General features: G+C 43.8%; 1 pseudogene across 1 annotated transcript; it reads right to left on the reverse strand.

Moving 5' to 3' along the window:
- Window positions 1-13,445: 13,445 nt before the first annotated feature.
- Window positions 13,446-17,764, reverse strand: LOC308349100 (phospholipid phosphatase 2-like; annotated as a pseudogene). Its single transcript has 2 exons — window positions 17,720-17,764; window positions 13,446-14,306 (listed from the first exon to the last, which is right to left on the reverse strand). The product of its transcript is annotated as a phospholipid phosphatase 2-like (transcript).
- Window positions 17,765-18,520: the final 756 nt, after the last annotated feature.

Here is an 18,520-nt window from a genome sequence, read left to right on the forward strand (position 1 = left end):
GCCTGGGTGACTCAGTCTTTGAGCCTCTGCCTTTGGCTCAGGTCATGATCACAGGGTCCTGGGACTGAGCCCCACACTGGGCTCCCTGTTTGGCGGGAAGCCTGCTTCTCCCTCTCCCCACTCCCCCTGCTTGTGTTCCTCTCTCGCTGTGTCTCTGACTGTTAAATAAATAAGATAAAATCTTTTTTAAAAAATGACTACTAGATTTGGTGAAAGTGAGAAGGCAGAGAATCTCCTGAAAGCAGAGGAACAGAGAGACAGAGGGAGGAGAAGGAAAAGCAGACTGCTGAAAAGGCAGAGATAGACAACAGCAGGACCACCCATCAGCAAAGGATCCTCGCTAGGCAACACTGTTCTAAGGGGAAGCTATAAAACCTCATCTGGCGTCCCATCCTGCCACCAGACCTTAGCACAAGAACAAGGTGGTCTTTAGGGTTCTTTTATCTCAGGATACCGCAAAGAAAACAAAAGGGTTTAGAAAACCTGAGCACTTAGCACTTTATCTATCATTAAGTATCCATATGAATACTAAAACCCGGTGCTGGAGAAGTGCGGTACTGCAATACCCACCCCTTCCAGGACAGCACTGTGAAGCCCCACACTCTGGAGAGAGAGGGGAGGGCCCCTGCTTTGGCACTGAAGTCACAGAACCTGGAGTGTGACTTTTCTGCTTCTCCAGTTCTTTCTGGTCACATCCTATGTTGATAAAACAGTCACTTTCCTACCGTAGCTTCATTAGTGGACGTATCAATCGTACATATGTCTCCGCATCTACATGTGTTTAAAATTCAGTGTTGTGGGGTGCCTGGGTGGCTCAGTCATTAAGCGTCTACCTTTGGCTCAGGGCTTGATCCCAGGGTCCTGCGATTGAGCCCCTTGCCAGGCTCCTGCTTAGTGGGAAGCCGGCTACTCCCTCTCCCACTCCCCCCTGCTTGTGTTCCCTCTCTCGCTTTCTCTTTGTCAAATAAATAAATAAAATCTTAAAAAATAAATAAATAAATGAAATTCACTATTAAAACAACAGAGACGTTCCCCTCCAACTAAGCAAATGGTATCTGCTGCGTGTCTAGTGCTTTAGCTATTTCTGGGTTTAGTTGTCATTTCCTAAATCTGCAAAATGCAGAAGCACTTGAGGTACAAGTGTTTCTTTGTGTTTTTCCTAGAGCCAAATGCCTTCTGCAGGCCCCCGCGTTTCTGCAAAGCCCTGTAGCCCCGGGGCCAGGGGGACTTGGTCCAGGTATGTGGTAAAAATATGCCTCCTAGGAGGCCTGGAACATGGAATATTTTCCCCATTATTTGATCCACGGTTGGGGAAGGGCACCTAGACAGAACCCCCTCCCCTCCTCCCTACCTGACAAGCTGTCTAGATGTCAGAATAGGCAACAAGGGGTCAAGGAGGCGTCAGGAATTGTCCAAGTTGAGAAAGGCTTACTTTTTGTAAATCGCTAATGTTTTGTAAAGAGAGATTTGCTTAATGAAAGTCTTTTTTTTTTCTGAGTTCTCCCAGTTTTTTTCTCAGTATAGTCTGATTTGAATATACAAAAATGGATCTGGAGTTGCCTTGGGTTGGGGGTGGGGGGGGGTGAGTGGGGCAATGGGTGGAAGATGGTTAGTTTCTCTACCTTGAAAAGTCCACGAGTTGGGGATGTCAGATGTAATTGGTTGATAGAAGTATCCTGGAAAAAAAAAAAAAAGGAAAGAAAGAAGAGGGGCAGCCAGGCTGCTCAGTTGGTTAAGCGTCTTCCTTCAGCTCCGTTCATGATTCTGGGGTCCTAGAAGCAAGCCCCGCATTGGACTCCCTGCTCAGCGGGGAGTCTTCTTCTACGTCTCTCCCCATGCTCGTACTCTCTCTCTCTCTCAAATAAATAAATAAAATCTTAAAAAAAAAAAAGAAAAAAAGAAATATCCTGAAATATGCCTCACATACAGCAAACCAAGAGATTTTGAAAACAGGGAAGACTAGTACTCCATTTAATACTACTTGTGTTATTAAAAAATATTGTTCATGTTATTATAGTATTACCCCATGCTCTCCCCAAACATGCACACTCATCTCTGTCTCCAGCAAATCTTTAATGTAGCTTCCCACACCCTCTACAGCTTGACTGAATATGGAAATCAAGGAAGCAGCGGAATTCCTTCTGTGAGGGAAGCGTATTGCCGGGGAAGAAGAGACAGTCCATAAACTGTACTGATTCAAAAGAAACAAACTGGAGCCAGAAGTGATAAGGAATGAACCCCCTCTTCCTTGCTGTCTACCAAGTTGGTTCCCTCAAATTGTCATGAGGCCTTTTGAGTTCCATGAAACGTGGGGAAGGGCTTTGAGCCCATTTCTAAGGGGCAAGGAGGTTGCAGCTAATGAAATGATTCCCAAGGAGCCTTCTCCAGCCCTGACCTTGGAGTGAATTGCCTCCTCAATTTCTCCTCTTAGATGTCTAACAGATAACTCAAATTAAAAATAACCCCAAACCAAACCTGATTCCATCTCCAAACTCGCTCTTCCCTTCATCTTCCTCCTCTCCGTGACCAGTCCCACACCCACGGAGCTGCTCAAGCCCCAGACTACAAAGCATCCTGGAATTCTCTTTCTCCCATCCCCCACAGTGGCAGGCCCCACCGGCCCCACCTCCAAGACTTAGCCCAAGTCTGGACATTTTGAAAGAGTATTTCCACTACCTCCCTTCTGACCTGAAATTTTCTAATGAGTAAGTTCTTCTTTCCAGCTTGTCTCTTAACTCTGACAAAAGACCCTGCAGGCAAAGCACCCCCAAGAAATAAGGACCCGCCGAGCCAGCAAGCCCCCACCCGTGACTGATTCCAAGAAAACGATAGACCGACATTTACTGCCCACCTGCGGCACCCAGTGGCCTCTGTCCCACATTTTCCTTATATAAACCTGGAAGTATTTTCATGACGTTGAAGACAGTTTCCAAGACACTTGTCCCCTCTGTCTTCCCAGTGCTGCTTACTGTTTCCATCCTCCCACCCAAGTATCAGCCACCATTCCTCAACTGAACTAGTACAAGAACCTCTTTACTTGTCACCCTGTCTCACTCTGGTCCTAGTGCCCTTTCTTCTACCCAGCATAGAGGACCGACAATGTGTGTGTGTCCAAGTCAGAACCGGCTGATCACTTACCCTTTACAATCATTCACAGCCTCCCACCGTGATTCAAACTCCCCTCCCCACCACCCACCCCCCGTGGTCTCTGGGGCCCCAAGTGACCTGGCCCTGCTCACCTCCCTGATCTCATTATCTTCCACATTCCCTGCGTTCAGGGGCATCATGAACACTGGCCCCTTTCTACACACACACACACGTGCGCACACACGCGCACACACACGCACACACACATGCACACACACAATGCCCCTTCATGTTTCAGAGCCTTTGTACTTGCTACTCTTCTGCCTAGAGTGCTTTCCCCCTAAATTTCTGCCAAGCTGCCGCACTCCCTGAACTTCTGCCCCCCAGCCACTCTCTAGCCTTTACTTTGTTTTACTCCTAATAACTCCTATTTGTGGCTGGATTCGCATTTTTCATCTTTCTCTCCCCATTAGAATGGGAGCGCCATGAAGGGAGAGACTCCTACCTGCCGCTCCTAGCACAGTCCATGACACAGGACAGTGCTCCGCAGAACCCGTGGAATGAACGCAGCTGAGGGGCACTTGCTTCCTGCTCTTTCTCTCTCCCAAAGGCCACCCCGAACTGCAGCATCCGGTTCAAGCCTCAGGCATCTGAGTTTGGGCATTCGACGGTTCCCCCTAAGTCAGGTAAACTGGACCACCCACACCTGTAGGGGCCTGCAGGCTCCCCTGGGGAAGGCAGAGACCACAGTAGAGCCGGCAGAGGCCCTGCAGAGTCACACAAGGTGGGAGTTTCACTCTTTCCAAGGATCCAGTTCTGTCCCTTCTCGAAATCTCTCTGAAATGTTCCACTCTTGGTATTTTTCTTTTCTCTTCAGACCTTTCCCCAAAGGCTAAAACCTTTCTGCGTGACCTCTAGTCACGAGCCACACGTAGTGACCACAAAATTTACTTTTTCAGGTATCAATTCAGTGTTGCTCACTGGGTCTGATAACCGACCTAAATAAGCGTGTGTGTGTGCCTGTTTATCTAAACAGCAGAGAATGAGGGCCTTGCCTTTCTCTGGTTGACTGAAACCGGGCTCTGACAGTCTGAGATGCATTTCATGAGCCTGCAAGTTGCTGTAATAGTTCTTGTAGTAAAGGAATGTTGTACATTTTTTTTTAAACAAACAGAATTTGTATTTGTTCTTAGTAAATACCTTAGTTCAGGATGCCTAGGTGGCTCAGTCAGTTAAGTGTCTGAATTGGACTCAGGTGGTGATCTCAGGGTCCTGGGATCCAGGGCTGGGGCCAGCCCTGCACTCAGGAGGGAGTCTGCTTGGGATTCTCTCCCTCTCCCTCTGCCCCCACCACCCATGCCCCTGCTCATGCTCTCTCTCAAGTCAATAAATAAGATCTTAAAAAAAAAAAAAATACTTAGTTCAATAGATTCTATAGTTGAAGTGCTCAGAAATACAACTGAAACGTCATTAAACTCAAAATGGCCAAAAATATGTGTTTACGTCTGTTGTTTTATTTACATGTGAATGTGTACTTCTACATGTGTATGTACTTATAACCACACACAAATAAATGTTGAATGATTTAAGCAACAACCTCCCTACGCCCCAAGAGAGTGTCATTCTCCTGTCATGCCAGAAAGGTTCTTAGTGTGTTTGAGGGAGGTCCTGGCTCTCAAAACCCCAGAGTGACCCCCCAGCATAGCGTAGAGGGGCCATTTCTCCAGGAACAAGCCCCCCAGTCATGTCCTGTGTCTCCCCTGGGATCTGGAGGAGGCAGGACACCCACAGCTCTCCCCCAACCACACAGGCAGATCGGGAGAGAGTCAAAGACAAAGAAGGGAAGGAAGGAAAGAAAAACTGGTAAGAGGAACAGGATGAAAGGGTAAATAGGGCCAATTCTTCCCTCCGCAGATGCCAGACAGAGAAAGACAGTCTGAGGGGGCCCTTCAACTAACTCCTCTGTAAAATCTGCCAAGGAAAAAATCAATTTAGATATGTGTCTGTGGTCTTTATGGTTTGCTTTATCTAAGGAGAAAAAGAATTGGAGAAGCAATTATAATGGGAAAAAATTCTTGCTTTTCTTTTTTTTTTTTTTTCAGGAATATGAGAGGGACATGGAAAAACCATAAGCGTCCATTCTCCTGCGATCACCATAATCCTACACTGACACACCTGGGTAGCCGAGGAGAACGAGCCACAATGGATGGAGTTATAATATCTCTCTCTCTCTCTCTCTCTCTCTCTTTCTGCCACGTGAGGACACAGCAAGATGAAAGTCATCTGCAAGCCAGAAAGAACGCTTTCTTTATGAACCATGTCAACAACACCTTGATCTCGGACCTCCCAGCCTTCAGAATGGTGAGAAATAAATGTCTGCTGTTTAAACCATCCAGTTTATGATATTTTGTTATAGCAACCTGAGCTAACAAAGACAGTGTTTTCCCTGAATTCACCCAGCAGAGATGTCCTGAGCCTGCCCAGATACCGTTTCCGGGCTGCGGAATAAAGCACAGATAAAGCAGATGAGGTTTTGCCTTCATGGTGGAACATGGATTCTGATGGGAAGGTTAGTCACAGACAATGGGCAAGTAAACAAACATGCAAATTTTAGACCATGATAAGAGGCATGAAGAAAACACCACAGGGCATGCAACATGGAGTGAGGGGAGGGGCTACTTTAGATCCAGTAGTCCAGGAAGGCTTTCTGGAGAGGGAACAATTGAGCTGAATGATTGAGAAGATGCAACTAAGAGGTAACCTGGTGGAATAACATTTCAGGCACAGGGACCACGGTGTTAGTTTAAGACCTGACAGTTACCTTTGAGTTGGGGCAGGCAGGAAATGAATAGACCAATGAATATTGATACCAATAGATACCAGTGAGTGTTGGTATCCAGTATTGATACCATAGATACCAATGAGTATTGGTATCCAGAAGTGGAAGTAAGAGATACATAGCAAGAACATTCAAATAAGAAGCTTCAGACTTTGAATACCAATGAAATAATGATGGTGTCAGAATGGCCTTCTATTCCACACAAGGCTACCTCTGCATTTCCCCCATCACCATCATCCATGTAACATGAGACATCCACATGACATCACGATGCTAATCACAGCTTCCTGGTCCATTATTAGACAGTGGGGTACATCTGCTACAATTAACAGACCAATGTTGGTCTGCCAGTTAACGTTAACTGAAGTCAGCACTTCACTCGGATTTCTAGCGTCTTTTTGTGTTTCTGTTCTACAATCCCACCCAGGGTACCACATTGAACTTAGTTATGTATTCTCAGGCTCCTCATGGCTGTAATTCCTTGTTTTTGATGACCTTGGCAGTTTTGAGGACTACTAGTCTGGTATTTTGTAGAATGTCTCTCAACTGGCAATTGTCTTGATGTTTTTCATGTGATGAGACTGCTGTTATGGGTTATTGGGAAAAAGACCAGAGTTCAAGGGCCATTTTTAGCATACCATATCAAGGGGACATACTATTAGCATGACTTATCACTACTGATGCAGACCCGGACTCTTTGGCTGGGTTCCAAGTTATTTTTGATTCTTTGCTCTCTCATGCCTAACACCCTGCCAGTCACCAAGCCTGTCCCAATGGCACCAGGTTCTCTCCCCAACCCCAGTCATTGGTATCATCCCAAAGGCTTCTGGTCTACGCTCCCACTTCCTTATCAGAATTGGGTACCACACTCTCAGAGCTGTCTTCCTAAAATAAAACTCTGTCATCCCTATCCTTGCTCTAGTCAAATAACCCCACTTAGGAACAAAACCTCCGTTTTAGTTGGAAGATAAAGTCCAAGTCTTCGAGCATGACATGTAGGCCTTTTTCTCAACCTGATGTGCAGCGACTTTCCCACTCTGTCTCCTGTCCAAGCTCCACACTAGCGCTCCTTGGATCAGGCCCCGGCTCATTCCCTTACACAGGCCGCTGGGCCGTGGTTTATCATGCTTCCACTCTGTGGCCGTCTGCATTTTTCAAGCCCCTTTGTAGAAACGGCTCACAAAAGGCTCCTTATGGTCAAGGAGTGTGGTGAATTTGAGCGACCAGCATGGTGAACAGGCAGCTTCAGGGCACAGAAGCAGATGGGTCGTGTGCAAACTGCACAGGGAGCATCTGGGCCAAAGCCCTTCGTGGCTCTGAGGCTTGGGGGAAGGTAGGGGGAGAGTTTACCCAAGGGACATGATATCAGACCAAGGACTTGAAGAAACAAAAAGTTCACCAAGTGAACAAGAGGCGGAGACAAGGTCTAGATGGCAGGTACATCACTCATAGAATAAGTCATGGCCATGAAGCAATTTGATATGGAAGTATGTGCAGAATGTGAATATGAGCTAGAATGTGACAAAACAAGCTAAGGAACTTGGATTTTAACCCACAGGACTATGAGTCTGAAAATAATTTAGTGAGTCCCTGACTATCATTACTTTATTATTTTTTTAAGATTTTATTTATTTATTTGACAGACAGAGATCACAAGTAGGCAGAGAGGCAGGCAGAGAGAGAGGAGGAAGCAGGCTCCCTGCTGAGCAGAGAGCCCGATGCGGGGCTCGATCCCAGGACTCTGGGATCATGACCTGAGCTGAAGGCAGAAGCTTTAATCCACTGAGCCACCCAGGAGCTCTTATCATTACTTTAAATTGAAATAGAACAGAGGAGAAAAAGTTGGTTTGTGGACATTTCATTTGTTTCTGCATATGTAAATATGTGTCTGTCCCGCTTTGCAATGTCAACTATATTTCGTACTGGAAATCACCTTTAAATAAGTGCTTTAAAACACTGTTCTGTGGGTGTGGCTGGTTGCTTCATTCAATAGAGCATGCAACTCTTGATCTAAGGAACATGAGTTCAAGCCCCATATCGAGCATGGAGCTTAAAAAAAATAAATTTTTAAAAAAGCAGTGCTATATGGCGGTCTTACAAGGATTTGTAGCAGGGATGTGTGTTCCAACAGCATTTTTCAAAATTCCCTGAGGATCATGCTAGTTCAGGGTCCTAACCTAGACTCACAGAATCAGAATATCCAAGGGAAGCCTGGAAATCTGCATTTTCATAAGCACTCTCTGTGGGTCTTATGAGGGAAACTTGGGAACACTGATAAACTGACAGCAAAATAGAAAATAGATTCCAGCAGGAAGAAACTGGAGGTGGAAGACCACTGCTATGGTCTGAGATAGGGCAACGCTTGAACCCAGGCAACAGCCACGGGGAACAGAGGAGGTGGTGGCTGCCGGAGACCTGTAGAAGGTGGGCGATCAGATGCGGAGGTGCGGGACATGCGGGCACCTAGGTCTCCAAGGTCTGTATCTTGGATGCCTGCATAGATACTGACTACAGGAGAAAGAGGCTAGGTTTCAGGGGGAAATAATGCGTAGGGTTTGGGGACATGTTGAATTTGCAGTGAAATCCGTAACAAAGCAAAGGCATTTGGACATATAGTACTGGAGCTCCCAGTAGGGGCCAAGGATGAAGACAGGAATTTCTGAGTCACTAGCATATAGGTTAGAACATGAAAAGCAAGATTCCCAAAGGAGTGGGAGGAGGGGGTCCACAGAGCCAAGGAGGGCAGGTGGAGGGCTTGTATCACTCACCGTTCCTACTCATCTCTTCTGCCTCCTGTATTTTCCCCTAGGAGAGAGCCCTTCACCCAATCCCTTTCTCTGCCCAACATAGTCTCAAAAGCTATCTCGCCAACTCTCACCACTCCAGGTGGAGCTAACCCCAGCACTGAGCTACAGTATCTCCTTGCGTGCTCTGTCATATCTACACCATTTCTGATTAGGGTTACTGGTGTCCTGTTTTCCTTCTTCCCCCCGCCCCCATGAGAGGCAGAAGCATTTCTGGATTCCCAGCACCTAGCACAGAGTAGACGCCTAACACATGTTGGTGACATTGTGGTGAAGATTTAAAGGTAATTCATCAATTTGGACTTAAAATTCTAACATTTAAATGGTAAATGAATCTCTTCAAACAATAGCTACCAAACTATTTTAAATTGCTGCTGACGATACTTTGTGACACAGTACCATCTGGTTTCTATCTTCCTATTTCTAGCTCAAGGATCTCACATTTTAATTTAACAACAGCGACTCGAATTAATCTCTTTATTCCACTGCATAGCCCAGGAAAGACATACATTCAAGTCATGAGTGTAAAGTTCATTTTGTCTTAATATGGAAAATATTTAGGGCTAAATCCCTCAGGTATTCTTTGACCAGAAATAGCGTGTACCTTGTGTAGCCCCAAAATTAGTTGTTGCATTTAAAAACAACATTTTATTTAAATTTTTCAAATATATACAATGGTAGGAAGAACATTAATAAACTTATATGTATCCATTACCTACTTCAATAATTATCAACTCACAGCCAATTGTTCCACCTCTACCCCCAACTTCACTGCATCTTATCTAGAAGTAAATCCCAGAGGGAGCATACTATGTCATCAGTAAAAGAGAAGACCTAAAAAAAAAAGTATATATGTATACATATATGTATATAAACATAGACGTATATGTACATATTCATATATATAATTACGCTTCAAAATATTAACAATAGTTCTTTAACATTATCAAATATTCAGTCATTGGTCAAATTATTAATTCTTTCTTTATAATCTGAAAAAAAAATTAAGATCTAAATAATGCCCACACATACCACTGGTTGATATGCCCTTTGAGTCTCTTTCATTAATCTATAGATTTTCCTTTCACTCTTTTTTTCTTGTAAATTATTTATTGAAGAAATCAGGTCCTTTGTCCTGTAGAGTTTCTCCCAGTCTGGTTTTTTGCTGTTTGTATTCCCATGGTAGAGTGTAACACGTGCCTCCGTCTTCTCTGTACTTTCTGAAATTGGGAGTGGGAATGAGCAGCTTGATGAGATTGGGATTTTTTGGCAGGACTTTTTCATGGGAGTTGATGTGTCCTTCCTTCCTCCATGAAGAGGTAAATATTGTTTGGCTATCTCTCTCTTTCTTATGTTAGAAACAATCAGTGATGTTCAAGGTCTAGACACATTAATTCTTAGGGAGTTGCAGAAAGGTGCTACTCTAATTTCATCACTCCTTTGTCATTTAGGAGCTGGAATATTTCTACAAGGAGGAGCTTCACCTCGTGCATTATCCAGTTACCCAGGGATATAAGTGACATCAAAAGCTATGAAAAAGTAATAGAATTTATATATCAGTTTTCAAATCAATAATTAATTGCCTCCCAGTCATCTTCTAGATGGGACCAATTTTTTGAGCATCATTATGAACTCATAGACTTAAACATATTTAATGTTTCAACTTATTCTCCTCTTAATGCGCAAATAGTCCCATCTTTGGCCAGTGGGAACCTCATTGGGTTGGCTCTTCGGTTCGTTTGAAACGACTCTAGTACACTTTGATAGCTTCCTCAACTATCTATGTGACAAGATGCCTTGAGTTTCCCTTGTTCAATTCCTGCCCCAGACCAGAATCAGCGTGGCTCCTTTCCATGGGAGATGGTATTGCAAGACCTTATCGGAGTTCTGGGGGAGCTCACTGCACCTCAGTTGATCTGATCTTGACTTTGAAGTTTTAAATTTCTCGAACATAGCAGTGGCTAGCGGTGCAGACTCCAGAGGTAGACTGCCTGGGTTTGAATCACAGTTCTACCCTTATTAGGTATGTGACACTGGGCCAGTCTATCAACCTCTCCATGCTTCAGCTTCTTCAATTATAAAAGGAGAATAATAACCTTACCTAAATTCATAAGATCCTGGTGAGATTTAAATGAGGAAATTCACGTAAATGCCTAGAATAGAGCCTGGCATGGAGGGCTAAGTAAAATTGACTATTAATATTCTTATTACTAATTTCTTGCAGCCTTGTCACTGTTGCCTGCTCACACTGTGGGTCATCTGGGATGTCATGCAGACTTACATTTTATTCATATCTAATGACACAATAATTCATTTTTAAAAAGTTACTCTAAAGTCCCATCTGCAGCATTCGTCCCACTAACGTGCAGCTCTAAATGATGCAACACTCACACACATTAGAACATTTCCTACAAAGGAGTCCAAATTCAACAAAGCTAATGGCATTCATGGAGTCACCAAGCACCAGCATACTTCCTGCTTTTTATACTCGTTTGGAAAGGGGTAAATTAGCAGAAGCCCGGCTGGGAGTGGCCTAACCATGGAGTCAAGTTCTTACTTTGCATTGCCACGTCACTTTTGTCTGGTCTTCCCTGGTTGAGCACAGGGAGCTCTTAGAAGGCCTTTTTAATCAAACTGGTGGAGCTTCAAGACATATTGCAGATCACATAAATCTTAATACTGGTTCTGTCTGGAAGCTCATCTCTATCAAATCTTGATACATTTAGCCATTTGCAATACAACTCCTGCTTCAGGTTTGAGATGGTAAAGATTTCAGTGCTGGAGCTACTGACTGGTCAAAATAAAGATAGTGAAAGGGAAGCAGAAGCCCAGGGGGTTGTCTCCTTGCTGGTTCATTAGATCCCAACAAAGCCTCTCTAAACCTGAAACCCTTCAGAGCTGTAATATGAATAGTCCCTAAAGTGGTTATGCCATGAACTCCTTAAAACAAAGACATTGTTTGCAATTTTAGACACTTGCATCACTGACATATGATTACATTATAATTGCATCAGCTGGGCCAAGTTGTCTATAGAGCTCTAGCCAGAAATTCCCAGGATGCACCAAGCTCTATCATTGTTTAAACATTTACTCACTTGTTTTAAAATTTTTTTTTTCTTTTCATGTCTCATGGCACTCTCGGTATTTTTTAAGTGGTGTTTTCCATGAAGATGACATTGAAGGAACTTTAAAGATACTAACTGTAAAAAAATAATAATATGTAACATATGTATTTGTCAGCCGGGAAGTGGGTGTAGACAAATAATGTTAGATTCATATAATGAATCAGTTACGAAATAAAGTGGATCTTTAGGTATTGATACTTAAATGTATCTTCAGGTATTGAAAGAACAGAAACAAGTTTCGAACATACTCGTAACAGTATATGTAGTAGGAGCATATTTCAGTAAGGTAATAATTATTATACATGTTGGTATACACACAGAAAAAAAAATCTGAGGGGGTACCTGCATGGCCCAGTTGGTTAACCAACTGCCTTCTGCTCAGGTCGTGATCAGGGTCCTTGGATCAAGTCCTGTATTGGGCTCCCTGCTCTGTGGAGAGTCTGATTCTCCCTTTGCCCTTTCCCCCTGCTCCTGTGCTCTCTGTCTCTGTCTCTCAAATAAACAAATACAGTCTTAAAAAAAAAAAAAAACTGAAGAAAGATAGCCTAAGCTGTTAATAGGGGCTATTTGGGGGGCACCTGGGGAGCAAAGCAAATTAAGCCACCACTCTTAATTTCAGCTCAGGTCATGATCTCAGGAAAGAGTCTGCTTGAGAGTCTTTCCCTCTGCCCCCCCTCCCCCACATACTCTCTCTCTCAAGTAAATAAATAAATAAACGTTTTTAAAAAATAGCTATTTTCAGAGATGAAATTATAATTTATTTTTCCTATATATTTCTATACTCCTTGGAATCTCTTATGAAAAGTATTCTTTATTCAATCAGAAAAAAAATATTTTTTCGAAAATCAATGTTAGGATGTATTCAAAACCGCAAAAGAATCTGTTATTATTAATATTAGTGAGATTACTCATGGTAGCTTCTCAGTTGAGAGGTATAATATTATTAAGCTTCTGTGAAAATAGTACTTATTATCACTATAATAACTGATGTAGTTAAAAAAAAAATGTAACTAGCCTTCGTTGAATCCAAAACAATTTAGTACATGTTTTTTGTTTGTTTGTTTATTTGTTTGTTTTGGGACTTGTGTGTGTGTGTTTTTAGCATTTAGCAGTTTATTAAAGGATGTGATAAATATGAATCAACTGCAAGATGAAGAGTTACACAGAATGAGGCCAGGGAAAAGAGTCACCACTCTCCCCATATCTCCAAACGACAACATTGCAACCAGCTACTCTGAGCTCTAAACTCAGCCAAGGCCCCCACAAGGAAGCAGCTCCCCCCTCTACTGTAGGAACAATGCCACAGGGAACAGAGGCTGACATTATCTTCAAGCAAACACTTATTTTACTAAAAGTCAACAAAGACGTATAGGTTACACTTTACAAAAATAGCATCTATTTAGATCTCTCGGTTCCCCCCATCCAATCCAACAAAAGGGAGTTCTGAGGGAGCTAAGAGGACAAGATGCCCCTTCCAGACACTGCAGCGGCTCTGTGCAGCCCCAGGCCACCGGTCCAGGCACAGGAGGTGAGTTTAGTGGAAGCCCCTCCCGCAGCCAGCATGGAGCACCTGGAGCTTGTCCAGAGCCTTCATGGCCACCCCAGGGGAGGGCCCTGCCAGGGCCATGAACACACTGATGCACAGCCTGAGTCCTGGCTGGACACACAGACGGGTGCAGCCTTAGGAGGGACAGACCGGTACCCATGGTGGTTGCAGTCAGCCTCACCCAGGGTCAGTGTCAATAACAGCCTGGGCTTTGGTTCCAGCTCCTCCTCTAGGCAGCCCTACAGAGGCCAGGACTTGAAAGGAAACGGTGAGGCCGGCCACCAGTGCCCCCTGCAGGAGGCCAACGAGGACATCGCTCCAGTGGTGCTTGTGGTCAGACCGGAGAGGGTAGCCAACGTAGAGTGCAAAGGCCAGCAGGAGGAACTGCACCATGGGCCGCAGAAGTCGTGCCCATTTCCAGCAGAGCTGTGCATGCACGTAGAGCTCCAGGAACACCATGCAGTACAACCCAAAAGAGGAGTGTCCGGAGTAGACAGTCTGGACTCCGTTAGCAGGGCTTCCCCTGCACATGTTTTCCACCTGCACTTAGAGGGAGGAGTTGATGAGGCTCAAGTCAGGGTCACACACCATGAGGAAGCTGAGCCACAGATGGCTGGTGTACTTGGCCCTGGTCTGCCAGCAACTGACTCACTGCAGCCCCAAAGGAAACACCCCAACACCTTGTAGACAGCAGCCATATCACTGTTAAGTCAGAGCAGGGACAGAGATGGTCTTTGTATACCCGGTAGACCTCCCTGGCCGCAACACGGATGCGGCCATGAGCCCACGGATGATGGCGTCGGGGCAGTAGGGGCACAAGATAAAGTCATCTTTGCAGTAGAACCATGCTTCTGTGGGGGATTCACAAGAGTCAGGATGGCAAAGAGGCTCCACTCAGAGAAACACTGTCGGGAAGATGGCAGAGGAAAATCCCAAGGTAACTTCTCCTATGTCCACACCAAGGCTATAACCTGATAGAGAACAACTTGCTCTGAGAAGAAACGTGGAGGACAGCATTTCCATAGCTGAAGATAAAAAGACAAAGCTATACTGAGAAGAGCAGGGGGGGCAGAGACACAACACCCCTAGTATGACTACCCACAACCTAGAGGGATATCCCAGGGGTGGAGGTCCTCACCCATCTCACTTGCTCCATGATCCAGCACATAGGTGGAGGTTTAGAAGCCCCTGGCCCATATGTGAAGATTGACTAATTACAGAGCATGCACCAGAGGGGCAGGGATGTGCAGGAACTTTCGGGGGGAATGGAAGCACAGATGGGCACCATTTTTCTTACCCTTCTTCAGCCTAGCTAGCCAGACACTGGTGGGCACCAATTCTAACATTCTCCATCCACCTTGCAGCACCACTTGTCCTGCCCTGGCATGCCCCTGTGGACCCATCTTGCCCAACATGCTCACCCCACAGGTGTCCCTCCAAGGAGGCTCCCATCTTGAAGAGCAGTAATGACCTGGCCTCATAGTCAGACCACACCAGGGGCTAACCCACCCACCATCATGCCTGAAGCAGCCACAGCTGGGCCTCTAAGCCATCCAGGCCAGGGCCAACCCTACCCACCAGTATGCCTGTAGCAATCATGGGCCCACCACAACAGAAGGACTCATGCAGCCCACACAGGAGACACTTCCCTGAGTGCTTCATTCTGGTGACTGGAGGGGGTGTGGAATTGGGCTTCTGGGCCCCACCAGACTCCTATGTAAGGCCACTACCTTCAAGACCAGGAAACCTAACTGATCCATCTGATTCATAGAAATAAACACAAACATAAAGAAACAGAAGAATCTATTCCAAATGAAAAAATAAGACCAAACCTCCAGAGGAAAAAAAAAAAAAAGCTAAATGAAACCAAGATAAGCAATCTACCCAATAGAGAGTTCAAAGTTATGGTCATAAAGATGTTCACTGAACCTTAGAGAAGAATAGATGAATTCAGTGAGATATTCAACGAAGAGATAGAAATATTTAAAAAGAAACAATCAGAACTGAAGAATACAATAATTGAAATTAGAGGATGCAGAAGACATGTCAGTGATCTGCAAGACAATAGTAGAAATCATTCAAGCTAAACAGCACAAAAAGAAAAGAATTTTTAAAAATGAGGGTAAGTTAAGGGACCCCTGGCACGACATCAAGTGTACTACCATTCACATTGTAGGAGTCCCAGGAGAAGAGAGAGACAGAAGGAGGCAGAAAACTTATTTGAAGAAATAATAGCTGAAAACTTCCCTAACCTGAGGAGGGAAACAGATATCTAGGTCCTGAAAGCACAGAGGCCCACACAAGGTGAACCCAAAGAGGTCCACACCCAAGACACATAATTAAAATATCAAAAGTCAAAGCTAAAGAGAGAATCTTAAAAGCAGCAAGAAAAATTTAACTGATTACATACTAAAAATACCCATAAAACTATCAGCTGATTTTCAGCAGGAATTTTGCAGGCCAGAAGAGAGTAGCATGATATATTCAAAGTGCTGGAAGTGAAAAACCCACAACCAAGAAAATCCAGCAAGTTTCTCATTCAGGATTGAAGAGATAAAGAGTTTCCCAGACAAATAAAAGTTAAAGAACCAGCCTTATCAAAAATCTAAAGTGACTTTAAGCAGAAAAGAAAAGGTCATAACTGGAAGTAAGAAAATTATAAAAGAAAAAAAATCCCCTGGTAAGAGCAAACATATAGTGAGGGCTATAGATTAATCACTTATAAAGCTAATACAAAGGTTAAAAAACAAAAGTAGTAAAATCACTGTATCTACAATAATTAGTTAAGGATACACAAAATAAAATGATGTAAAATATGATATCATATACATAAAATGTGGTGATGGGGGTATAAAAATGTAGTGCTTTCAGAATGCCTTTGAACTCACATGACCATTGGTTTAAAATAGACTACTGTATAATAGGAGGTTATATGTGAACCTCATGGTAACCATAAAGCAAAAACCTATAATATATGCAGAAAAACCTATAATATATATGCAGTAAAGAGAAATGAATCCAAGCATAGCACTAAAGAAAGTCATCAAATCACCAGGGAAGGGAGCAAGAGAAGAAAGGAACACAGAAGAACCACGAAAACAACCAGAAAATGATTAACAAAATGGCAATCAGTACATACCTATTGATAATTACTTTACATATAAATGGACTAACTGTTCCAATCCAAAGACATAGGGTGACTGAAAGGATTAAAAAAAAAACATCTATCTGCTGCCTATAAGAAACTCATCAAAGACCTACAGACAGGGCCGCCTGGGTGGTTCAGTTGGTTAAGCACCCAACTCTTGATCTCAGCTCAGATACTGATTGCAGGGTCATCAGTTCAAGCCCTGCACTGGGCTCCACACTGGGCATGGAACCTACTTAAAAAAAAAAAAAAAAAGACCTAAAGACATATACAGAAAAAAGATATTCCGTGCAAATGGCAATGAACAACAAAAAATTGAGGGGGTAGAGGACCTGAATAGACATTTTCCACAGGAGACATACAGGTGGCCAAAGACACATTGAAAAGATGCTCAACATCAATAATCATTACGGAAATGCGAATCAAAACCACAGTAGGATATTACCTCATACCAATGAGAATGACTAGTGTTAAAGAGACAGGAAATAACAAATGGAGGTGAGTATGTGGAGAGAATGGAACCCTTATACACTGTTGTTGGGAATATAAATTGGTACAGCCATTATGGAAAACGGTATGGAGGTTCCTCAAAAAATTAAGAATAGAAATACCATATGATCCATCAGTTCTATTTCTGGGTATTTACCAGAAGGAAATGGAAACACCAACTTGAAAGAATATACGCACCCCTATGTTTACTGCAGCATGATTTACAATAGCCAAGGTATTTGGTAGGTATGGAACCTACTAACAAGAGAAAATGGATAAAGACAATGTGGTACATATATACAATGGAATATTGCCTGGCCATAAAAATAAATGAGATTTTTGTCATTTGTGACAACATGGGTGGAGCCAGAGGGTATTACACTAAGTGAAATAAGTCAGAGAAATACAAATACCATATGATTACACTTACATATGGAACCTAGAAAACAAAACAAAAACAAACTTGTAAATATAGAGAACAAACTAGTGTTTGGCAGGGGGTGGTAGGATGGGTGGAATATAGGGCATGAAGAGGTACAACCTTACAGTTATAAAATAAATTAGTCATGGGGATGTAAAGTGCAGCACAGGGAATGGTTAATAATGTTGCAGTAACTTTTTATGATGATGGGCACGTCCTCCGCAATGCTCCCAGGATGTCCCACTTAGGAGAGAGCTCACGCGCCTCTCAATTCCTAACTGTTCCTCCTGCCCTTCGTGCCCCATGGTTCTTCTTTCTTTCTCAAAGCATAATTATCTGTGCAGTCTCCTCTATTGTACCACACTGTAAGCTCCTGGAAAGCTGGCACTGAGTTTTATTCATCTTTGTATTGCCTAAAGCCCTCATCCAGGGCCTCATACATTTGTGGAAAGAAAGAGTGAGTGGGGGCAGCTCTAGGCCCTACCCCCATGCCTCTGCTCCCTCTCCCAGAGGGAGGGCAGATCAAACCTCCCAGCGATGAAGGGACTGCTTGCCCCGTGCATCTGGGAGATTTGCAGTAGCCACCGCTCCAAGGCAGCTCTTATTTAAACACGACTGGTATTTATAGAACGAGGTCATGTACTCCAGACTGAACAGATACTGAAGTGGAGAGAGATGACAGTCAGGCTCTGGGTAGATAAAGGGTACTCTGGGCATGCAGAGACCTTATACCCATGAGCATCAGGAATGTCCATGCCACTCCCTGGACAAACACAGATCCCAAGGCAAGATTCCTCCCCCGACCAATTACAATCACAAAACCAGAGATTGAGAGATACTTTTGGAGTGAGTCAGCAAAGGCTACGATGGGGTGCACCCGATTCTGGACAACCTCCACTATTTTACAGCCTTGGTTTTAACTATAAATCACACTTTCCTTATCATGTTAAATTAAGTTACACATGTGTGTACACATATATATATATATAGTTTTAGGGGAGTGTGAGTAAGCATTTAAAAATATTGGCCTATATTCTCCAAATTCTAAGCTGGTAAGCACC

This window comes from Martes martes, assembly GCF_963455335.1.
Source record: "Martes martes genome assembly, chromosome: 9".
In the NCBI taxonomy this organism is placed as follows: Eukaryota; Metazoa; Chordata; class Mammalia; order Carnivora; family Mustelidae; genus Martes; species Martes martes.